Source organism: Bufo bufo, chromosome 4 (assembly GCF_905171765.1).
Source record: "Bufo bufo chromosome 4, aBufBuf1.1, whole genome shotgun sequence".
Taxonomy (NCBI): Eukaryota; Metazoa; Chordata; class Amphibia; order Anura; family Bufonidae; genus Bufo; species Bufo bufo.
Genome location: NC_053392.1, coordinates 552,735,380 through 552,760,869, shown reverse-complemented (window position 1 = coordinate 552,760,869; position 25,490 = coordinate 552,735,380). Strand labels below are relative to the sequence as shown.

At 43.0% G+C, this 25,490-nt stretch overlaps 1 long non-coding RNA gene across 1 annotated transcript; it reads left to right on the top strand.

The window, feature by feature from the left end:
* Positions 1-1,866: 1,866 nt before the first annotated feature.
* LOC120999242 lies at positions 1,867-23,239 on the top strand. The gene is made up of 4 exons (XR_005778512.1): positions 1,867-1,877; positions 5,762-5,770; positions 5,916-5,922; positions 23,095-23,239. It is a non-coding gene; the product is annotated as an uncharacterized LOC120999242 (long non-coding RNA).
* Positions 23,240-25,490: the final 2,251 nt, after the last annotated feature.

Here is a 25,490-nt window from a genome sequence, read left to right as displayed (position 1 = left end):
GTGGAGTGCAGGTGGAAAAAGTATGTGAACCCTTGGATTTAATAACTGGTTGAACCTCCTTTGGCAGCAATAACTTCAACCAAACGTTTCCTGTAGTTGCAGATCAGACGTGCACAACGGTCAGGAGTAATTCTTGACCATTCCTCTTTACAGAACTGTTTCAGTTCAGCAATATTCTTGGGATGTCTGATGTGAATCGCTTTCTTGAGGTCATGCCACAGCATCTCAATCGGGTTGAGGTCAGGACTCTGACTGGGCCACTCCAGAGGGCGTATTTTCTTCTGATTAAGCCATTCTGTTGTTGATTTACTTCTATGCTTTGGGTTGGTGTCCTGTTTTAACACCCATCTTCTGTTGAGCTTCAGCTGGTGGACAGATGGCCTTAAGTTCTCCTGCAAAATGTCTTGATAAACTTGGGAATTCATTTTTCATTCGATGATAGCAATCCATCCAGGCCCTGATGCAGCAAAGCAGCCCCAAACCATGATGCCCCCACCACCATACTTCACAGTTGGGATGAGGTTTTGATGTTGGTGTGCTGTGCCTCTTTTTCTCCACACATAGTGTTGTGTGTTTCTCCCAAACAACTGAACTTTGGTTTCATCTGTCCACAGAATATTTTGGCAGTACTTCTGTGGAACATCCAGGTGCTCTTGTGCAAACTGTAGACGTGCAGCAATGTTTTTTTTGGACAGCAGTGGCTTCCTCTGTGGTATCCTCCCATAAAATCCATTCTTGTTTAGTGTTTTACGTATTGTAGATTCACTAACAGGGATGTTAGCATATGCCAGAGACTTTTGTAAGTCTATAGCTGACACTCTAGGATTCTTCTTCACCTCATTGAGCAGTCTGCGCTGTGCTCTTGCAGTCATCTTTACAGGACAGCCACTCCTAGGGAGAGTAGCAGCAGTGCTAAACTTTCTCCATTTATAGACAATTTGTCTTACTGTGGACTGATGAACAGCAAGGCTTTTGGAGATACTTTTATAACCCTTTCCAGCTTTATGCAAGTCAACAATTCTTAATCGTACGTCTTCTGAGAGCTCTTTTGTGCGAGGCATCATTCACATCAGGCAATGCTTCTTGTGAAAAGCAAACCCAGATGTGGTGTGTGTTTTTTATAGGGCAGGGCAGCTGTAACCAACACCTCCAATCTCATCTCATTGATTGGACTCCAGTTGGCTGACACCTCACTCCAATTAGCTCTTGGAGATGTCATTAGTCTAGGGGTTCACATACTTTTTTCACCTGCACTGTGAATGTTTACATGGTGTGCTCAATAAAAACATGGTAACATTTAATTCTTTGTGTGTTATTAGTTTAAGCAGACTGTGATTGTCTATTGTTGTGACTTAGATGAAGATCAGATCACATTTTATGACCAATTTGTGCAGAAATCCATATAATTCCAAAGGGTTCACATACTTTTTCTTGCAACTGTATTGCCACGTCCGAAAAGTCCAAACTATTAAAGTATAAAAAAATCTCCTATGCGGTGAACGCCGTAACAGAAAAAAAATAAACAAAAACTGCTTGATTCCCCATTTTTTTTAGTCACTTTGTCCCCCCAAAAAATAGGATAGGACTGTTCGATTATGGGCCGGACATTCCATAAAATGCGGAATGCATGCGGCTTTTTTTGGTATTTAGTTTTTTTTAGCGTGGTATCAAATGGTATCGAGTATCGCAATACTTTATTATGGTATCGAATCAAAATTTTGGTATCGCAACAACCCTACCTGTGACTTTAGATGTGCTTGTCTACATTTTCTTGCAACATTCACTATCAAGCATTTAGAATTTCCTAAATCAATTCTGAACTGTATTTCATATAATTGTCACTAGGTGTCACCATAGCATAGCTACTAATGTGAAAAGTATTTGCAGGTCTTATGAAAAGTTATGTAACTATATAGGACAGGCTTCCAGCACCCATCACATAGGGTTACACATGAGCACACTGTATACATTACATAAATGCATCATAAAGACATGTTATTCTCATGGGATTTCATTATTTGTGGAGTGTGCTGCTACTTGCAGCAATTATTGACTTATAATGGGGTCTGCTGCATTCCAGCATGGTGTCTGGAGCCTCCACCACAGATGTGAACAGAGCCTGAAACATCCACGTTTGTTAATTATCTTGCATACAGATCAGTTTTAGGCTGCGTTCAGACCTGAGCGTACGGAGCGCTCTGTATGCGCGATTGTATGCGCGTTTACAGACGCGGCTCTGGAACAAGCGAACGCGCGTTCCCGCTGAAGTCTATGTACGGGAACGCGCGACAAGACGCCCCAAAGAAGCTCCTGTACTTCTTGGGGTGTCGGGCGTTTTACAGCGCGATCGTACGCGCTGTAAAACGCTCAGGTGAGAACCATGCCCATAGGGAAGCATTGGTTCTTGCTTGTTGAGCGTTTTACAGCGCTTAGGAACGCGATGTAAAACGCTCAGGTCTGAACTCAGCCTAAAGGCTAGGGCTACACTGCGGCTTTTGTAGCGCTACTGATTGATTTTAACTAACTAAAGTTGCAGTGTAAATGAATTAATTTCATTAAGGCCTCATGCACACGAGCGTATAGCTTTTTCAGTATTTTGCGGTACACAAAAAAACAGATCCGCAAAAAATACGGATGAGGTCCGTGTGCATTCCGTTTTTTTGAAGCCCCTGATAGAACACTACTATCCTTGTCCGTTATGCAGACAATAATAGGACATGTTCTATCTTTGAACGTAACGGAAAAACAGAAATACGGAAATGGAAGGCATATGGAATACCTTCCGTTTTTTTTGCGGATCCATTGAAATGAATGGTTCCGTATACGGACCGTATACGGAATGCAAAAAACGGAACGTAAATGCAATCTTGTGGACTGGAAGTATCACTCAATATTTAAAATCAATCAGTAGCGCTACAAAAAGTCGCAGTTTAGCCCAGGCTAAAGGCTAGGGTTACAGGTGTTGCGTGACGTCTTGTTGCAAAAAATGTTGCGCAACATTTTTTATACTGACAGTCAATGGTGCCGCACTGCAACGCCAAATAACGGAATGCCCAGACAGAATGCAAAACGTAAGCCTTTAAAAGGCATTCCGTTTGCTTTCTGTCCTAATAGAAGTCTATGGGAAAGCATAACGGATCCGTCTGGTTCCCGTTATGCAAGACGGAAAACAAAGTCCTAACCAGGACTTTGTTTTCAGTCTTGCATAACGGGACCCAGACGGATCCGTTTTGATTCCCATAGACTTTTATTAGGACGGAGAGCAAACGGAATGCCTTTTAAAGGCGTCCGTTTTGCATTCCGTCATAATACAAGTCTAAAGGCAGAAGAACGGATCCGTCCTTCCGTCTTATGGATTCCGTTATTTTCCGTTATAACCATGTTATAACGGAAAGCCATAACGGAATCCCTAACGCTAGTGTGAACCCACCCTAATAGGTGTAATAAGGTTGTGGTTCTAAGCATGTGGCAACACAAAAACTAAGAACTTTCTAAAAAGTTTTTATTGTGGAAAAATAGTAATACATAAAATACTATATAAATTTGGTATCACTATAATTGTAATGGCAAGTAGAATAACGTTAACATATCATTTAGACCGCATGGTGTGTGCTGTGAAAACAAAACCCATAAAACGTTTACTTTTCCATTCCCCAGTAATAAAAAATAAAAAATAAAAAGTTTTTCAATATAGAGGCTTGATTGTCTTCCAGTATTAATACTTGTTAGATTTCTTTGTCCAACAAAATAGGTATCTGAGCTGCTGAATATTTACTATAATAAGACATGGGATTTCTCATTCCGCTGCAATAATATTTTCCTGCCAGCATAAACCCCCTCGCTTTGAATTGCACGACATCAGCAAAATTCCAGTCTAGCAGAAAGCTTGGGAAAATGTATTTGCTTTGTGTAAGGCTTATAATTAAAGAAACAAAGTACAGACGATGATATGGTAACAAAGTAGCAAACATAAAGCATCTGTAAAGGTGTCTACTGCTATTCCTGATCCTTGATTCTCACCCCTCAGAGAAGTCATTCATATTTCTGCATGTTACATTCAATTTGTAAAGTGCATCTTCACCTAAATAATAAAAGAATACATGGAACTTAGGACTACTTTCCCTTCCAGCGTGTGTTTCAGGGCTGTTCTTAGGCTACTTTGCGTTGTTATTTTTCCGGTATTGAGATCTGGCAGTTTAGTCCTCATGCATTCTGAATGGAAAGAGATCCGTTCAGGATGCATCAGGATGTCTTCTGTTCTGACCGGACACAAAACGGCTGCAAGCTGCGGTTCTGTGTTTGGTCATAAAAACAGAAAAAAATGGATCCGGCACTGAAAACATTGTAAGTCAGTGGTGACGGATCTGTTTTTTTTAAGAGCTTAAAAAAACAGATCTGTCATCCATTGACTTTCAATGTATTTAGTGACGGATCCGTTTTTTTTCCATTTTGATTTCACACAACCGCATCCTAACGGAACAGATGCATCCTGATGTGCAAAATCAAAATGGATCCGTTTAATTCCGGTATTAAGGTCCTCTGCAGGATCTCAATAACAGAATTAACAACGCAAGTGTGAAAGTAGCATTAGAGGAAAAATGGGGATAGGAAACTGCAATAACTGTAGTCAGGTACAGTGGGGCAAAAAAGTATTTAGTCAGCCACCAATTGTGCAAGTTCTCCGACTTAAAAAGATGAGAGAGGCCTGTAATTTTCATCCTAGGTATACCTCAACTATGAGAGACAGAATGGGGGGAAAGAATACAGGAAATCACATTGTAGGATTTCTAATGAATTAATTGGTAAATTCCTCGGTAAAATAAGTATTTGGTCACCTGCAAACAAGCAAGATTTCTGGCTCTCACAGACCTGTAACTTCTTCTTTAAGAGGCTCCTCTGTCCTCCACTCGTTACCTGTATTAATGGCGTCTGTTTGAACTTGTTATGAGTATAAAAGACACCTGTCCACAACCTCAAACAGTCACACTCCAAACTCCACTATGGCCAAGACCAAAGAGCTGTCGAAGGACACCAGAAACAAAATTGTAGACCTGCACCAGGCTGGGAAGACTGAATCTGCAATAGGCAAGCAGCTTGGTGTGAAGAAATCAACGGTGGGAGCAATTATTAGAAAATGGAAGACATACAAGACCACTGATAATCTCCCTCGATCTGGGGCTCCACACAAGATCTCACCCCGTGGGGTCAAAATGATCACAAGAACGGTGAGCAAAAATCCCAGAACCACACAGGGGGACCTAGTGAATGATGGTAACAAAGGCTACCATCAGTAACACCCTACGCCGCCAGGGACTCAAATCCTGCAGTGCCAGACGTGTCCCCTGCTTAAGCCAGTACATGTCCGGGCCCGTCTGAAGTTTGCTAGAGAGCATTTGGATGATCCAGAAGAGGATTGGGAGAATGTCATATGGTCAGATGAAACCAAAGTAGAACTTTTTGGTAAAAACTCAACTCGTCGTGTTTGGAGGAGAAAGAATGCTGAGTTGCATCCAAAGAACACCATACCTACTGTGAAGCATGGGGTGGAAACATCATGCTTTGGGGCTGTATTTCTGCAAAGGGACCAGGACGACTGATCCGTGTAAAGGAAAGAATGAATGGGGCCATGTATCGTGAGATTTTGAGTGAAAACCTCCTTCCATCAGCAAGGGCATTGAAGATAAAACGTGGCTGGGTCTTTCAGCATGACAATGATCCCAAACACACCGCCCGGGCAACGAAGGAGCGGCTTTGTAAGAAGCATTTCAAGGTCCTGGAGTGGCCTAGCCAGTCTCTAGACCTCAACCCCATAGAAAACCTTTGGAGGGAGTTAAAAGTCTGTGTTGCCCAGCGACAGCCCCAAAACATCACTGCTCTAGAGGAGATCTGCATGGAGGAATGGGCCAAAATACCAGCAACAGTGTATGAAAACCTTGTGAAGGCTTACAGAAAACGCTTGACCTCTGTCATTGCCAACAAAGGGTATATAACAAAGTATTGACATGAACTTTTGTCATTGACCAAATAGTTATTTTCCACCATAATTTGCAAATAAATTCTTTAAAAATCAGACAATGTGATCTTCTGGATTTTTTTTCTTATTATGTCTCTCACAGTTAGGCCTCATGCACACGACAACGGGGTTCCGTGATCCGTTTCCGTTTTTGTTTCCGTGTGTCTTCCTTGATTTTTGGAGGATCTCCAGACATGAAGGAAAGTGAAAAAAAATCTAAGTCAAGTTTGCCTTGCAAATGATAGGAAAAAACGGACGCAGACGCGCGGACGCGGATGACAATCTTGTGTGCCTCTGTGTTTTTTCACGGACCCATTGACTTGAATGGGTCCGCGAGCTTTTGTCCGTGAAAAAAATAGGACAGGTCATATTTTTTGGACGGACTGGAAACACGGATCACGGACGTGGATGACAAACGGTTCATTTCCGAGTTTTCAACGGACCCATTGAAAGTCAATGGGTCCGCAGAAAATCACGGAAAACTGAACAACGGACACGGAACACAACAACAGTCGTGTGCATGAGGCCTTAAGGTGTACCTATAGTGGAAATTACAGGCCTCTTTTTTGCCCCACTGTAGCTACGTCTTCTTGCCATATTTTAGTTTCAAAGTATTTTATTCAAAATGAATGCAATTGTGCACATCACATAAAATACATACAATGGTACATGAATATGATGCGCCATAATAAGCATGGCTTATATGTAGAGCAGGTGTCATTACATCCAAATGGAATATGATGAGAAATATATAGTGAAAATAATAAAAATAATACAAAAAATAAAACCCAAATAAAATAACATAAAATAAATCAACAAATGGAGATCACATCGGAGAGCCAATCTAGACCTACACAATGTTATGAAATATTTAGATACCCACATCTCCCCTATAATGTAAAAGATATCCTGACATGTGTTCTAGGGAATGTGCTCAGTAATGAGTCAAGCTATGCTGCGTAGCCGTAGAATACGAGGAGGATATCCAGGGTCCCCACAATTTCTCAAAGGCCTCGTAAGTGTCTTGACGAATAGCGTTCAATCTCTCGTATTTTGCCATATTTTACTATAAAAAGTATCATAAATGGTGATGGATACATGGGATACATGGCACACATGGATGGTAATGTCACTGTAACAGTATCAATGGTCACCAATAGCAACAGAATGTTAAAAAGGATACAATTTTAATTGTAAGAGGGACAATGGCATTTCCAAGTCTCTTATAAGTCCATCAACTTTGGAAGCAGAACTAGGTCAAGAGGATTTTCAGCCTCCTCCATTTACTGGCAGTAAGTGAAGATCTTGAGAAAGGAAAGACAAAAGTGCACATTTATTTTTTTTAAAAAGTGCCATTTTGGATGTATAAGAATTAGCTTCTATATGTACAGTCGTGGCCAAAAGTTTTGAGAATGACACAAATATTAGTTTTCACAAAGTTTGCTGCTAAACTGCTTTTAGATCTTTGTTTCAGTTGTTTCTGTGATGTAGTGAAATATAATTACACGCACTTCATATGTTTCAAAGGCTTTTATCGACAATTACATGCCATTTATGCAAAGAGTCAGTATTTGCAGTGTTGGCCCTTCTTTTTCAGGACCTCTGCAATTCGACTGGGCATGCTCTCAATCAACTTCTGGGCCAATTCCTGACTGATAGCAACCCATTCTTTCATAATCACTTCTTGGAGTTTGTCAGAATTAGTGGGTTTTTGTTTGTCCACCCGCCTCTTGAGGATTGACCACAAGTTCTCAATGGGATTAAGATCTGGGGAGTTTCCAAGCCATGGACCCAAAATGTCAACGTTTTGGTCCCCGAGCCACTTAGTTATCACTTTTGCCTTATGGCACGGTGCTCCATCGTGCTGGAAAATGCATTGTTCTTCACCAAACTGTTGTTGGATTGTTGGAAGAAGTTGCTGTTGGAGGGTGTTTTGGTACCATTCTTTATTCATGGCTGTGTTTTTGGGCAAAATTGTGAGTGAGCCCACTCCCTTGGATGAGAAGCAACCCCACACATGAATGGTTTCAGGATGCTTTACTGTTGGCATGACACAGGACTGATGGTAGCGCTCACCTTTTCTTCTCCGGACAAGCCTTTTTCCAGATGCCCCAAACAATCGGAAAGAGGCTTCATCGGAGAATATGACTTTGCCCCAGTCCTCAGCAGTCCATTCACCATACTTTCTGCAGAAGACCAATCTGTCCCTGATGGGTTTTTTTTGGAGAGAAGTGGCTTCTTTGCTGCCCTTCTTGACACCAGGCCATCTTCCAAAAGTCTTCACCTCACTGTACGTGCAGATGCGCTCACACCTGCCTGCTGCCATTCCTGAGCAAGCTCTGCACTGGTGGCACTCCGATCCCGCAGCTGAATCCTCTTTAGGAGACGATCTTGGCGCTTGCTGGACTTTCTTGAACGCCCTGAAGCCTTCTTAACAAGAATTTAACCTCTTTCCTTGAAGTTCTTGATGATCCTATAAATTGTTGATTCAGGTGCAATCTTAGTAGCCACAATATCCTTGCCTGTGAAGCCATTTTTATGCAACGCAATGATGGCTGCACGCGTTTTTTTGCAGGTCACCATGGTTAACAATGGAAGAACAATGATTTCAAGCATCACCCTCCTTTTAACATGTCAAATCTGCCATTTTAACCCAATCAGCCTGACATAATGATCTCCAGCCTTGGTCTCGTCAACATTCTCACCTGAGTTAACAAGACGATTACTGAAATGATCTCAGCAGGTCCTTTAATGACAGCAATGAAATGCAGTGGAAAGTTTTTTTTGGGATTAAGTTAATTTTCATGGCAAAGAAGGACTATGCAATTCATCTGATCACTCTTCATAACATTCTGGAGTATATGCAAATTGCTATTATAAAAACTTAAGCAGCAACTTTTCCAATTTCCAATATTTATGTAATTCTCAAAACTTTTGGCCACGACTGTACAGTATGTTAAAGGGGTTGTCCAAATTATATTTATTGATGACCTATCCTCAGTATAGGTCATCAATATCAGATCGGCTTGGGTCCGACACCCCCACCGATCAGCTGTTTGAAGGGGAGTCACGCGCCGTTCCAGCGCTGCCTTCTCTTCACTGTTTACCTACTCGCTGTTGCATCTGCAGTGATGAGCCATCCCATTCATTTCAATGGTACAGCTTGGGTGTAATTACACCTGCTCACCACTGCAGATGCAACGGCTAGAAGGTAAACAGTGAAGAGGAGGCAGCGGGGCTGCCGTGTGTCGGACCCCCGCCGATCTGATATTGATGACGGGCTCAAATAATTTTGTACAAAACGATTTGCCAAGTATCTCTAACTTATTAGTTCAGCATTTGCTATTATGATGCAATTTTGTACCTTATTTGATTTGCAGTGAGCTGTTGCATTGCTTGTTTTGTTTAACAGTCTTGTTCTCAGCCGTAGCAACGTGCCCCTGCGCTTTGGGATGTGCTGACTGACCCCCTTTTTCTTTGCAGTTTGTACTGGAGGTGTGGCGGCCTCCCAAGTCGTGCACTCCTTCCAGCTCGTCTGTCCCACAGGTTGATTTTAATTAGTGTTAGTATTTAGCTTGATATCACAGAAGGTTATAGCTACCAATTTAAAATTTAACTTTTACTAGATTATATTAAAAGAAGCATCATTCCAAATATTCCATGATAGTATATTTTTTTTTTTTTGGCATATCATCAGCCTCTGTCACCGCCAGAATTTTTAGCCACCATCCTTCGGCTATTGGAATATAAAGTCCCCTGACGAACCAAGTTCTTTTACTTGGGGAAACGCGTCGGGACATTTCACCACCGTCATCTTCTAGGACGATTCATCCTGTCCTTTAGAACAAGCAGCCCACTGTGAGCTAGCACCTTAGGGTCATGTAGGGGTAAGTAAAGGGCCTAGTCACTAGGTATCTACAAGGATATCCGACCAGCAGCCCGCACCTATAACACATCTATATCTTAAAGATATCGTCTAACCGTAAGTGCAATATCCGTCTTACCTATTATCTATAAATTATTCTCCCACTACCCTAACCCCAGAGGTGGGCTTAGCTTCTTTTTTCTGGCATACAAAAATATACTATCATGGAATATTTGGAATGATGCTTCTTTTAATATAATCTAGTAAAAGTTAAATTTTAAATTGGTAGCTATAACCTTCTGTGATATTATTTGATGATAGCTTGCCACTACTATATATGACACCCTGTGACTAGTATTTAGCTTGGCCTGCTCCCCTCACTCATTGAAGCCATCTGGCACCAGGAGAGAGATAGTGTGTGGACTCTCATTGCAGTCCTTGGTGACCATGTGGCGCCAGGGGTGGTGTGGAGTGGGCCCGGCGTGCATGCTGGTAACTGCTTTCCCTGGATATAATGGAGGCCATTTTGGCACCGAAAATGACGGAAATTCAGGCGGATCCAGCATGTAAGTGGAACCTACACTTTCTGAATTTTATGATAGCCGCTATGGCACATAGGTATATTTAGTGTTAGGAACCCGTCTAACTAGAGATTGCCTTGACGTTCGGCAGACGGGCTCAAATAATTTTGTACAAAACCATTTGCCAAGTATCTCTAACTTATTAGTATAGCATTTGCTATTATGATGCAATTTTGTACCTTATTTGGTTTGCAGTGAGCTGTTGCATTGCTTGTTTTGTTTAACAGTCTTGTTCTCAGCCATAGCAACGTGCCCCTGCGCTTTGGGATGTGCTGACTGACCCCCTTTTTTCTATCCTGAGAATAGGTCATCAATAAATATAACTTGGACAACCCCTTTAAAGCATTCTCGCTAAAACCCGAAGAATCACACATACTGTATGTTGCAATATTTAAAGGGGTTTCCTAGGATTTTCATATTGATGGCCGATCGGCAGGGGTCCAACTCCCAGCATCCCCGCCAATTAGCTGTTTGAGGAAACCGCAGCGCTCACCAGAGCACAATTGAGTGCCGTGACTTCCTCAAACAGCTGATAGGCGGTGGTGCCGGAAGTTGGACCCCTTTATAAATGATTATTTTAAAGGATGTGGATGCAAATTGGAAAACCCCTTTAAACCAGACTGCAGATCTGGTATAAGTTTTTATAATGTGCCTACCATTCATTAGTAAGTTTCATATAACATTACATTGGAGAATTGCTGTATAAGGACCCCCACACAAATTTTTTTATTTTTCTGCCATTTTCCCTATGGAGCAGGAGATGTCACCAGAAAAAAAAAAAAAAGTTTCAGCATGCTGCATTTTTCAAAAAAATCTAGAGACCCAAACAAGCATCTAATTAACTTAAACCCATGGCAAAAAATAAACACTTGTGCGTCCTGCATTTCCTATTTCCCATGGACTGTCAGATCCTTAGGCTACATGCACATGAACGTTGTGTGTTTTGCGGTCCGCAAACACGGATGGCGTCCATGTGCGTTCCGCAATTTGCGGAACTGCACGGACAGCCATTAATATAACTGCCTATTCTTGTCCGCAAAGCACGGACAAGAATAGGACAGGTTATATTTTTTTTGCGGACCACGGAACGGAGCAACGGATGCGGACAGCACACGGAGTGATGTCCGCATCTTTTGCGGCCCCATTGAAGTGAATGGGCCCGCATCCAAGCCGCAAAAACTGCGGCTCGGATGCGGACCAAAACAACGGCCGTGTGCATGACGCCTTAGAGTCATTTGTAGGGGCATTTGAGGACTTGGATGAGAAAAATATACCTGCAGTGCAGGTGGACATAATATATTATTTAACTAGATTGAGATAGCAGAGGTTTCACAATTCTGTGTCCTAACAGAAAATGTGCACAGCAGCTGATAATCAGAAGTATTCATACCGCCGCACGTTCTGTGACAGGATCTGTCAGTTGCAGTTGCACCAGGGCATTGGAGTGTGGGGTGTCACAAAAGATCCCACTTCCCCCATATTGAGGACACCAGTGATATAAATGACCAGTGATAGTTTGGGTACCATGTTTAAGATTTTTCATCAGGGCTTCATCCCCTCTGGACAGTGATTGCATTGAGGTCAAACCCTACAGAGAGGACCAAAAGTACAACTCTACAACATTTAATTAGTATAAAAAAATTAACATTGTGAAAAAGTCATATGATAAACATAGTAGACAATGAAGCAGAATATACAATGCAATGCATTGCATACAGTTGTCCACTAATCCCCTAAGGTTGTCTTGGTGTTTCCATTTATGGTTAATTGAAGTTAATGTTCTCAGATAGATGATGATATAGCATGTGGCAAGCAGACAGTTATTGACAACGAACCCTCCGACAATGCCCTGGGCAGCGATTTTATATGTATTGGCATTGACGAGTGTGTGCTAAGAAAACATTCACAAAAGGGAATCCAGAACATTGCATGATCTCTTGCACCTCTCATGCACCTTGGTGGGAATTTATCATGAAGAGAATTTTTGAGATCAGTTTTTCTTGAGTCCGCATTGTGAATATGTGCAACAAACTTATCAAATGTCGCAAGTTGAATTTGGTGTATCTTTAAACATAACACTTTTGTCTAGAGATGTTACTCCAGTTTTTTTTCACCCTCTATTGGAGTAAAATGATTTTTTTTCTAGACTTAAAGTTGCAGTTGATAATTCTGGTATAATATATCTTTACAGTAGTAAGAGCTCTGTGTTTCTGATACAGAGCTCCAAATCTCATGCATAAAGTTAATTCTAGCCACATGCAGCCACTAGAGGGAGCTGAAGAGCTTACAGCATATTGTTTTATTATTAAATGGAGCACATGTAATATCAGCAGGCTTTCTCATTACAAACTCCAAAGTTTTACACTGGAATGTTGTGTTGTTTCAGAGAAAACATGGTTTAAAAATGAGTCAGAAACAGGGAAAGTGCTCATCTTGATTGACAAAACTTTCCCTATTTGTATATTTGTCTGTAATCTACGCACAGTATATACAGTGAGTCCCTAAGCTCCCTCTAGTGGTGGTCCCAGGTAGACAATGTTTTATTATTTAGGATGGTCTATATTTATAGAGGGGGGGGGGGGGGGGGGTGGCCAGGAGATGGACCCCTGCCAATCTGATATTGATGACCAATCCTGTGGATAGATCATCAATATGACTCAAATACACAAGCAATTTATTTTTATTTTTTTTGCAATAACCAGGTATTGGGAGAAATAAAGAAACTTTGTAAGAAACCTTATGTCGGGAAAGTGTCAGCTTCCTCACCATCACTAGTCTGTTGTTCCCTTTTACCTGCCTGTAGGCTCTTTATAGATTTTCAGACAGCCTGGATGATACAATAAATGCTGCAGCAGACAGGGAGGTGCCCTAGCAGAGCGAGGAGAACGCCATTCTGTGCTGGGCTATGAATGAGGGTGGTTGGGTGTTACAGTGTCTGCCAGAAAAACAATCTTAGGCTAGTTTCACACTAGCGGCAAGGAACTCCGGCAGGCTATTCCGGCGGGTGAGCAGCCTGTCAGATCCGTGCTGCTGCTAGTGCACGCGTGCCCCTGGACTACCGCTCCGGCCCCATTGACTATAATGGAGGGCGGGACGGAGTTCCGGCAGCAGCACTGCAAACATGCTGAGAGGTGGCTGGAATAAAAGTATGACACATGTCGTACTTTTATTCCGGCCGCCTCTCGGCATGTTTGCCGTGCTGCCGGCAGAACTCCGGCCCGTCCCCATTATAGCCAATGGGGCCGGAGCAGAAGTCCGGGGGCACTCATGCACTAGCGGCAGCACGGATCCGACAGGCTGTTCACCTGCCGGAATAGCCTGCCAGAGTTCCTTGCCACTAGTGTGAAAGTACCATTGGGGAGAGTGAAAAACACAATCAGGGACAGTCAGAAATCAAGCTTGTATTCTACTGCCAGGGAGAATGAAGGGAAAGTCTAGGATTACAAAGAAGAAGAATTGTGTGTAAAGAATAGGTACAAGCAGGGAAGCTGACAGCCAGGGAGGAAGGAGTGAGGAGCTGTGGCCATTGTGCCTCCTAGCAAAACTGCAGCTACTGCAATCCTCAAAAGCAGCTACCTGCAAGAAAAATTTTCTTTTTTGGGGGGGTAGGGGCAGTCCGCCCGGGTGCCATTAGCAATGAGCGCTTTCATCAATACAGATGGAAGCGCTCATTGCTGGAGCACTGGGAGCTGCGGTCCTGTCCCTCACCGCTCAGCTCCCAGCGCTCCTCCCCTCCTTCAGGCCCACGGTGCACAGAATGGTGAAGCCTTTTCCCTCGGTGCCAGAGAAAAGACCTGCCCCGAATGCTAAACACCCTAGGCACGCCACTGGGGGATCCTTGTTAGAATAAGCTAAAAGTCATGTTCTACTATTAATCTAGAATCGCATATAGTATACTAGTGAGAACTTTGTGTCAGATCATCTCACATATTTAATTTCATTTATATATTTTTTGTTTTAGTTTGAAAACCCTATATATCAGTGAGTGAGAATGAAATATTAGAGCTAAATCCATTTATTATCTACACACACACACACGTGTTTTTTTTTGAAGGGGGGGGAGTTACTGAATTTAACGAAACCCATATATAAGTGATCAATACACACTAGGGTAACAATTTACCTGTGAGTGTTAACCCGATATTAAGGTTTAAGCCTCAACCGTCCATTTCCGTATATTCAGTTTCCACACTGTCAAAATGATATGTTTTAAGTTTTTTTTGGACTCGTTCAATTTAATGAAAACAGGATATAGACAGTCAGGTCCATAAATATTGGGACATCGACACAATTCTAACATTTTTAGCTCTATACACCACGACAATGGATTTGAAATGAAACGAACAAGATGTGCTTTAACTGCAGACTGTCAGCTTTAATTTGAGGGTATTTACATCCAAATCAGGTGAACGGTGTAGGAATTACAACAGTTTACATACAGTCCTGATCAAAAGGTTAAGACCACTTGAAAAATGGCAAAAAAATCATATTTTACATTGTTGGATCTTAACAAGGTTCCAAGTAGAGCTTCAACATGCAACAAGAAGAAATGAGAGTGAGACAAAAAAAAATTTGAGCATTCAGTTTAATGAAAACAACGAATAAACTGAAACAGGCTGTTTTTCAGCTGATCAAAAGTTTAGGACCACATGCCTTTAAAAGGCCAAATCTGTGCAAAGATGTGGATTCATTGTCATTTTCTGTCAGGTAGCCACACGTGATGGCAAAGGCAAAAAAACTCTCCCTTCTTGAACGTGGCCGGGTTGTTGAACTGCATAAGCAGGGTCTCTCACAACGCGCCATCGCTGCTGAGGTGGGACGCAGTAAGACAGTCATTTGGAATTTCTCAAATGATTCTGAGGGTTATGGAACAAAAAAGTCAAGTGGAAGACCCCCAGAAAATTTCATCAGCACTGAGCCGGAGGATCCAATTGGCTGTCCGTCAAGACACTGGACGATCCTCGACCCAAATTAAGGCCCTTACTGGTGCTGACTGCAGCCCCATAACCATCAGACGGCATCTGAGACTGAAGGGCTTCAAAAACAAAAAACGTCCTCAAAGACCTCGTCTCCTTGAACGCCACAGAACTGCTCGTTTGGACTTTGAAAGAGAGCACCAAACATGGGACATTCAAAGGTGGAAGAAAGTTTTATTCTCTGATGAGAAAAAATTTAACCTTGATGGTCCTACTGGTTTTCAACATTAATGGCATGACAAGCAGATCCCACTTGAGATGTTTTCTACGCGCCACAGTGGAGGGGGCGCCATAATAGTCTGGAGTGCTTTTTCCTTCAGTGGAACAATGGAGCTTCAGGAAGTGCAGGGGCGTCAAAATGCTGCTGGCTATGTCGAGATGTTGCAGAGAGCATTCCTCATGACTGAGGGCCCTCGTCTGTGTGGTAACGACTGGGTTTTTCAACAGGACAACGCTACAGTACACAATGCCCGCAGGACAAGGGACTTCTTCCAGGAGAATAACATTACTCTTTTGGCCCACCCTGCGTGTTCCCCTGATCTAAATCCAATTGAGAACCTTTGGGGATGGATGGCAAGGGAAGTTTACTAAAATGGACAACAGTTCCAGACAGTAGATGGCCTTCGTGCGGCTGTCTTCACCACTTGGAGAAATGTTCCCACTTCCCTCATGAAAACGCTTGCATCAAGCATGCCGAAATGAATTTTTGAAGTGATCAACAATAACGGCGGAGTTACTCATTACTGAGTTCATGTTTGGAAGTTGGATTTCTGTTTTGGTTTTGGGGGGGTTTATTTTTTTTTTTTTGGAGGTGTGATCCTAAACTTTTGATCAGCTGAAAAACAGCCTGTTTTAGTTTATTCGTTGTTTTCATTAAATTGAATGCTCAAAAAATGTTTTGTCTCACTCCCATTTCTTCTTGTTGCATGTTGAAGCTCTACTTGGAACCTTCTTAAGATCCAGCCATGCTAAATATGATTTTTTGCCATTTTTCAAGTGGTCTTAAACTTTTGAGCAGGACTGTATGTGCCTCCCACTTGTTAACCACCTCAGCCCCCAGTGCTTAAACACCCTGAAAGACCAGGCCACTTTTTACACTTCTGAACTACACTACTTTCACCGTTTATTGCTCGGTCATGCAACTTACCACCCAAATGAATTTTACCTCCTTTTCTTCTCACTAATAGAGCTTTCATTTGGTGGTATTTCATTGCTGCTGACATTTTTACTTTTTTTGTTATTAATCGAAATTTAACGATTTTTTTGCAAAAAAATGACATTTTTCACTTTCAGTAGTAAAATTTTGCAAAAAAAACGACATCCATATAGAAATTTTGCTCTAAATTTATAGTTCTACATGTCTTTGATAAAAAAAAAATGTTTGGGTAAAAAAAAAATGGTTTGGGTAAAAGTTATAGCGTTTACAAACTATGGTACAAAAATGTGAATTTCCGCTTTTTGAAGCAGCTCTGACTTTCTGAGCACCTGTCATGTTTCCTGAGGTTCTACAATGCCCAGACAGTACAAACACCCCACAAATGACCCCATTTCTGAAAGTACACACCCTAAGGTATTCGCTGATGGGCATAGTGAGTTCATAGAACTTTTTATTTTTTGTCACAAGTTAGCGGAAAATTATGATTTTTTTTTTTTTTTTTTTTTTCTTACAAAGTCTCATATTCCACTAACTTGTGACAAAAAATAAAAAGTTCTATGAACTCACTATGCCCATCAGCGAATACCTTGGGGTCTCTTCTTTCCAAAATGGGGTCACTTGTGGGGTAGTTATACTGCCCTGGCATTCTAGGGGCCCAAATGTGTGGTAAGGAGTTTGAAATCAAATTCTGTAAAAAATGACCTGTGAAATCCGAAAGGTGCTCTTTGGAATATGGGCCCCTTTGCCCACCTAGGCTGCAAAAAAGTGTCACACATCTGGTATCTCCGTACTCAGGAGAAGGTGGGGAATGTGTTTTGGGGTGTCATTTTATATATACCCATGCTGGGTGAGAGAAATATCTTGGCAAAAGACAACTTTTCCCATTTTTTTATACAAAGTTGTCATTTGACCAAGATATTTATCTCACCCAGCATGGGTATATGTAAAAAGACACCCCAAAACACATTCCTCAACTTCTCCTGAGTACGGGGATACCAGATGTGTGACACTTTTTTGCAGCCTAGGTGGGCAAAGGGGCCCATATTCCAAAGAGCACCTTTCGGATTTCACTCCTCATTTTTTCCTGAATTTGATTTCAAACTCCTTACCACACATTTGGGCCCCTAGAATACCAGGGCAGTATAACTACCCCACAAGTGACCCCATTTTGGAAAGAAGACACCCCAAGGTATTCCGTGAGGGGCATGGCGAGTTCCTAGAATTTTTTATTTTTTGTCACAAGTTAGTGGAAAATGATGATTTTTTTTTTTTATTTTTTTTTTCATACAAAGTCTCATATTCCACAAACTTGTGACAAAAAATAAAAACTTCCATGAACTCACTATGCCCATCAGCGAATACCTTGGGGTCTCTTCTTTCCAAAATGGGGTCACTTGTGGGGTAGTTATACTGCCCTGGCATTCTAGGGGCCCAAATGTGTGGTAAGTAGGTAAATGACCTGTGAAATCCGAAAGGTGCTCTTTGGAATGTGGGCCCCTTTGCCCACCTAGGCTGCAAAAAAGTGTCACACATCTGGTATCTCTGTATTCAGGAGAAGTTGAGGAATGTGTTTTGGGGTGTCTTTTTACATATACCCATGCTGGGTGAGATAAATATCTTGGTCAAATGCCAACTTTGTATAAAAAAATGGGAAAAGTTGTCTTTTGCCAAGATATTTCTCTCACCCAGCATGGGTATATGTAAAATGACACCCCAAAACACATTCCCCAACTTCTCCCGATTACGGAGATACCAGATGTGTGACACTTTTTTGCAGCCTAGGTGGGCAAAGGGGCCCATATTCAAAAGAGCACCTTTCGGATTTCACAGGTCATTTTTTACAGAATTTGATTTCAAACTCCTTACCACACATTCTGGCCCCTAGAATGCCAGGGCAGTATAACTACCCCACAAGTGACCCCATTTTGGAAAGAAGAGACCCCAAGGTATTCGCTGATGGGCATAGTGAGTTCATGGAACTTTTTATTTTTTGTCACAAGTTAGTGGAATATGAGACTTTGTATGAAAAAAAAAAAAAAAAAAAAAATAAGCATTTTCCACTAACTTGTGACAAAAAATAAAAAATTCTAGGAACTCGCCATGCCCCTCACGGAATACCTTGGGGTGTCTTCTTTCCAAAATGGGGTCACTTGTGGGGTAGTTATACTGCCCTGGCATTTTCCAGGGGCCCTAATGTGTGGTAAGTAGGTAAATGACCTGTGAAATCCTAAAGGTGCTCTTTGGAATATGGGCCCCTTTGCCCACCTAGGCTGCAAAAAAGTGTCACACATGTGGTATCGCCGTATTCAGGAGAAGTTGGGGAATGTGTTTTGGGGTGTCATTTTACATATACCCATGCTGGGTGAGAGAAATATCTTGGCAAAAGACAACTTTTCCCATTTTTTTATACAAAGTTGGCATTTGACCAAGATATTTCTCTCACCCAGCATGGGTATATGTAAAATGACACCCCAAAACACATTCCCCAACTTCTCCTGAGTACGGCGATACCAGATGTGTGACACTTTTTTGCAGCCTAGATGCGCAAAGGTGCCCAAATTCCTTTTAGGAGGGCATTTTTAGACATTTGGATACCAGACTTCTTCTCACGCTTTGGGGCCCCTAGAATGCCAGAGCAGTATAAATACCCCACATGTGACCCCATTTTGGAAAGAAGACACCCCAAGGTATTCAATGAGGGGCATGGCGAGTTCATAGAAATTATTTTTTTTTGGCACAAGTTAGCGGAAATTGATATTTTTAATTTTTTTCTCACAAAGTCTCCCGTTCCGCTAACTTGGGACAAAAAATTCAATCTTTCATGGACTCAATATGCCCCTCACGGAATACCTGGGGGTGTCTTCTTTCCGAAATGGGGTCACATGTGGGGTATTTATACTGCCCTGGCATTCTAGGGGCCCTAAAGCGTGAGAAGAAGTCTGGAATATAAATGTCTAAAAAATTTTACGCATTTGGATTCCGTGAGGGGTATGGTGAGTTCATGTGAGATTTTATTTTTTGACACAAGTTAGTGGAATATGAGACTTTGTAAGAAAAAAAAAAAAAAATTCTGCTAACTTGGGCCAAAAAAATATCTGAATGGAGCCTTACAGAGGGGGGGGGGGGGGGGGGATCAATGACAGGGGGGTGATCAATGACAGGGGGGGTGATCAATGACAGGGGGGTTGATCAATGACAGGGGGGTTGATCAATGACAGGGGGGTGATCAGGGAGTCTATATGGGGTGATCACCACAGTCATTGATCACGCCCCTGTAAGGCTTCATTCAGACGTCCGGATGCGTTTTGCGGATCCGATCCATCTATCAGTGCATCCGTAAAAATCATGCGGACATCTGAATGGAGCTTTACAGGGGGGTAATCAATGACAGGGGGGTGATCAGGGAGTCTATATGGGGTGATCACCACAGTCATTGATCATGCCCCTGTAAGGCTTCATTCAGACGTCCGGATGCGTTTTGCGGATCGGATCCATCTATCAGTGCATCCGTAAAAATCATGCGGACATCTGAATGGAGCTTTACAGGGGGGTGATCAATGACAGGGGGGTGATCAGGGAGTCTATATGGGGTGATCACCACAGTCATTGATCATGCCCCTGTAAGGCTTCATTCAGACGTCCGGATGCGTTTTGCGGATCGGATCCATCTATCAGTGCATCCGTAAAAATCATGCGGACATCTGAATGGAGCTTTACAGGGGGGTGATCAATGACAGGGGGGTGATCAGGGAGTCTATATGGGGTGATCACCACAGTCATTGATCATGCCCCTGTAAGGCTTCATTCAGACGTCCGGATGCGTTTTGCGGATCGGATCCATCTATCAGTGCATCCGTAAAAATCATGCGGACATCTGAATGGAGCTTTACAGGGGGGTGATCAGGGAGTCTATATGGGGTGATCACCACAGTCATTGATCATGCCCCTGTAAGGCTTCATTCAGACGTCCGGATGCGTTTTGAGGATCGGATCCATCTATCAGTGCATCCGTAAAAATCATGCGGACATCTGAATGGAGCTTTACAGGGGGGTGATCAGGGAGTCTATATGGGGTGATCACCACAGTCATTGATCATGCCCCTGTAAGGCTTCATTCAGACGTCCGGATGCGTTTTGCGGATCGGATCCATCTATCAGTGCATCCGTAAAAATCATGAGGACATCTGAATGGAGCTTTACAGGGGGGTGATCAGGGAGTCTATATGGGGTGATCACCACAGTCATTGATCATGCCCCTGTAAGGCTTCATTCAGACGTCCGGATGCGTTTTGAGGATCGGATCCATCTATCAGTGCATCCGTAAAAATCATGCGGACGTCTGAATGGAGCTTTACAGGGGGTTGATCAATGACAGGGGTGTAATCAATGACAGGGGGGGTGATCAGGGAGTCTATATGGGGTGATAACCACAGTCATTGATCACGCCCCTGTAAGGCTTCATTCAGACGTCCGGATGCGTTTTGCGGATCTGATCCATCTATCAGTGGATCCGTAAAAATCATGCGGACATCTGAATGGAGCTTTACAGGGGGGTAATCAATGACAGGGGGGTGATCAATGACAGGGGGGTGATCAGGGAGTCTATATGGGGTGATCAGGGGTGATCAGGGGCTAATAAGGGGTTAATAAGTGACGGGGGGGGGGTGTAGTGTAGTGTAGTGGTGCTTGGTGGGACTTTACTGAGCTACCTGTGTCCTCTGGTGGTCGATCCAAACAAATGGGACCACCAGAGGACCAGGTAGCAGGTATATTAGACGCTGTTATCAAAACAGCGTCTAATATACCTGTTAGGGGTTAAAAAAAACACATCTCCAGCCTGCCAGCGAACGATCGCCGCTGGCAGGCTGGAGATCAACTCTCTTACCTTCCGTTCCTGTGAGCGCGCGCGCCTGTGTGCGCGCGTTCACAGGAAATCTCGCCCATCGCGAGATGACGCATATATGCGTGACTCTGCGCAGGGCTGCCACCTCCGGAACGCGATCCTGCGTTAGGCGGTCCGGAGGTGGTTAAGGAACCAAAAGTAATGGGACAATTGGCTTCTCAGCTGTTCCATTGCCAGGTGTGTGTTATTCCCTCATTATCCCAATTACAATTAGCAGATAAAAGGTCCAGAGTTCATTTCAAGTGTGCTATTTGCACTTGGAATCTGTTGCTGTCAACTCTCAACATGAGATCCAAAGAGCTGTCACTATCAGTGAAGCAAGCCATCATTAGGCTGAAAAAAAAAAAAACATCAGAGAGATAGCAAAAACATTAGGCGTGGCCAAAACAACTGTTTGGAACATTCTTAAAAAGAAGGAACGAACCAGTGAGCTCAGCAACCCCAAAAGATCCGGAAGACAACTGTAGTGGATGACCGAAGAATTCTTTCCCTGGTGAAGAAAACACCCTTCACAACAGTTGGCCAGATCAAGAACACTCTCCAGGAGGTAGGTGTATGTGTGTCTAAGTCAACAATTAAGAGAAGACTTCACCAGAGGGGTCACCTCAAGATGTAAACCATTAGTGAGCCTCAAAAACAGGAAGGCCAGATTAGAGTTTGCCAAACGACATCTAAAAAAGCCTTCACAGTCCTGAAACAACATCCTATGGACAGATGAGACCAAGATCAACTTGTACCAGAGTGATGGGAAGAGAAGAGTATGGAGAAGGAAAGGAGCTGCTCATGATCCTAAGCATACCACCTCATCAGTGAAGAATGGTGGTGGTAGTGTCATGGCATGGGCATGTATGGCTGCTAATGGAACTGGTTATCTTGTATTTATTGATGATGTGACTGCTGACAAAAGCAGCAGGATGAATTCTGAAGTGTTTCGGGCAATATTATCTGCTCATATTCAGCCAAATGCTTCAGAACTCATTGGACGGCGCTTCACAGTGCAGATGGACAATGACCCAAAGCACACTGCAAAAGCAACCAAAGAGTTTTTTAAGGGAAAGAAGTGGAATGTTATGCAATGGCCAAGTCAATCACCTGACCTGAATCCGATTGAACATGCATTTCACTTGCTGAGGACAAAACTGAAGGGAAAATGACCCAAGAACAAGCAGGAACTGAAGACAGTTGCAGTAGAGGCCTGGCAGAGCATCACCAGGGATGAAACCCAGCGTCTGCTGATGTCTATGCGTTCCAGACTTCAGGCTGTAATTGACTGCAAAGGATTTGCAACCAAGTATTAAAAAGTGAAAGTTTGATTTATGATTATTATTATGTCCCATTACTTTTGGTCCCTTAACAAGTGGGAGGCACATATGCAAACTGTTATAATTCCTACACCGTTCACCTGATTTGGATGTAAATACCCTCAAATTAAAGCTGACAATCTGCAGTTAAAGCATCTTGTTTGTTTCATTTCAAATCCATTGTAGTGGTGTATAGAGACAAAAATGTTAGAATTGTGACGATGTCCCAATATTTATGAACCTGACTGTACATGATTACTACAGCAATACACAGCCTTAGACAGCAATCTACCTGTGAGTCTTAAAGGGGTTGTCCGGGATTGGGGACATTGGTGTAATAGTACTAGAGTGACAGACATAATACATACATGTCCTACCTTTGCCACATATTTCTGAAGCCCCGTTTTCATATAGGAAATTCTTAGCCGGAAGTGACTGTTTTCTTATACTTGGTGACATACCAGGTCTCTTGCAGGCGAGCTGAAGCCTCTTCTTCCGGCTGCTCAGGGAGCCTGGTGAAGTCACCGCCACTGATGGGCGGGCTTTAGTGCTGCTCTAGTGTCACGAGGGTGTCAAGAACCACGCCTGACTCCGTTATACCCGGGGTCAGGAAGTCGCAGCGGTTGGCTGCGCGCTCTATGTAAGATAGGGCTGTTTCCTTATGGTAGCTTTCTGGGTTTGCTTTGCAAACCCTTTTGGCTCACTCAGGGATCCGTAGCTCCTTCTCCTCAGCTGTTCCTTGTCCAGCACTCCCAAACCTCCTTATATTCCCCTCTCACACTTCTCTGGTTGCCAGATATAGAGCTTCCTGCCTGGACATCTATTCTGACCCTCTGGAGCTGTGTTGCTGCGTTCTCTGGTTGTTGGTCCAGAACGCTACCCTCCGGATCCCTGTTGGACCTTTGTGGTCTGCTGTGGTCGCCCACCTGGGTGTATGTGTTGTCTGTTTTGTCTGTCCTCTCCCTGGTGTTTCCCTCTTAGTGATAGTGGTGCGGACTAGCGATCCCACCGGCCCGTTCACTATCTAGGGCTCATTTTAGGGAAAGCCAGGGTTTAGGCACGTGATCGCCGCACGGGTGAGGAACCCGTCTAGGGACGTCAGGGCAGTCAGGTGCCAGCTGCAAGGTGAGTCAGGGGTCACCACCTTACCCTCTCCCTTTGGCAGTGCTTTCCCTTTTCCCTCCCTGTGCGTGATGCCGGTCATTACATCTAGCCAGTAAAACGGCTAGGGAAGCGCTAAAGCCCACCCATCAGAGCCGGTGACGTCACCGAACACACTGCTGGGTGGAAGCCTCCGCTCGGAAGTGTGTTATTGTAAACAAAAGAGCCTTTTCCCTGCGTGATTAAGCGTAGGGCAAAGGAGAGCATAGGAACATGAACTGCTCCGATGCTAAAGTCAGGGGGGCTGCCTGGGTGAAAATGGAGGTTTGTCCGGGTTCAACTCTGGACAACCCCTTTAACATGAATTTGAGCGTAGGCTTGGCCCTTAATCATCTGTTAATGTTCAGTTATTTCTCCACACTCCAGCTTATAGGTGATCAGTAGTACACCAAACTACTTTCCTGTGAGTGATAACAACAAATTGAGCACCAGGCCTCAATCAATCGGTTTCGTGAATTCCATCTCCACACAGTTGTCATGTGTGATTACTGCAGCAATATACAGACTAGGGCAGCAATCTCCCAGTGACTGTTTTTTAGGAATGATTTTTTTGGGGGGGGGGGTTCCATTTTAATTTAAATAAACCAGCATATAGGTGATCATAAAGAAATATTACGTCAGGCCTCAATCATCCATTTGCATATCTTCACAGTCTCAAAATGGTTGGAATTATATTTTTTGGGGGGGAATTGTTTAATTTAATTAAATCAGCATATAGGTGATCAACACCAATATATAGGCAAGCACACAATAGTATCTGTGAGGGATAACAACTTTAGGCATAAATCAGTTTCCCTTTATTTTTGTGTTCACAAACATGTTTCCAATCATTTCTTTTTTATGGGGTTGTGTATTATTTTCAATTTAGCAGTATATATACACTCACCTAAAGAATTATTAGGAACACCTGTTCTATTTCTCATTAATGCAATTATCTAGTCAACCAATCACATGGCAGTTGCTTCAATGCATTTAGGGGGGTGGTCCTGGTCAAGACAATCTCCTGAACTCCAAACTGAATGTCAGAATGGGAAAGAAAGGTGATTTAAGCAATTTTGAGCGTGGCATGGTTTTGGTGCCAGACGGGCCGGTCTGAGTATTTCACAATCTGCTCAGTTACTGGGATTTTCACGCACAACCATTTCTAGGGTTTACAAAGAATGGTGTGAAAAGGGAAAAACATCCAGTATGCGGCAGTCCTGTGGGCAAAAATGCCTTGTGGATGCTAGAGGTCAGAGGAGAATGGGACGACTGATTCAAGCTGATAGAAGAGCAAAGTTGACTGAAATAACCACTCGTTACAACCGAGGTATGCAGCAAAGCATTTGTGAAGCCACATTACGTACAACCTTGAGGCGGATGGGCTACAACAGCAGAAGACCCCACCGGGTACCACTCATCTCCACTATAAATAGGAAAAAGAGGCTACAATTTGCACGAGCTCGCCAAAATTGGACTGTTGAAGACTGGAAAAATGTTGCCCTGTCTGATGAGTCTCGATTTCTGTTGAGACATTCAAATGGTAGAGTCCGAA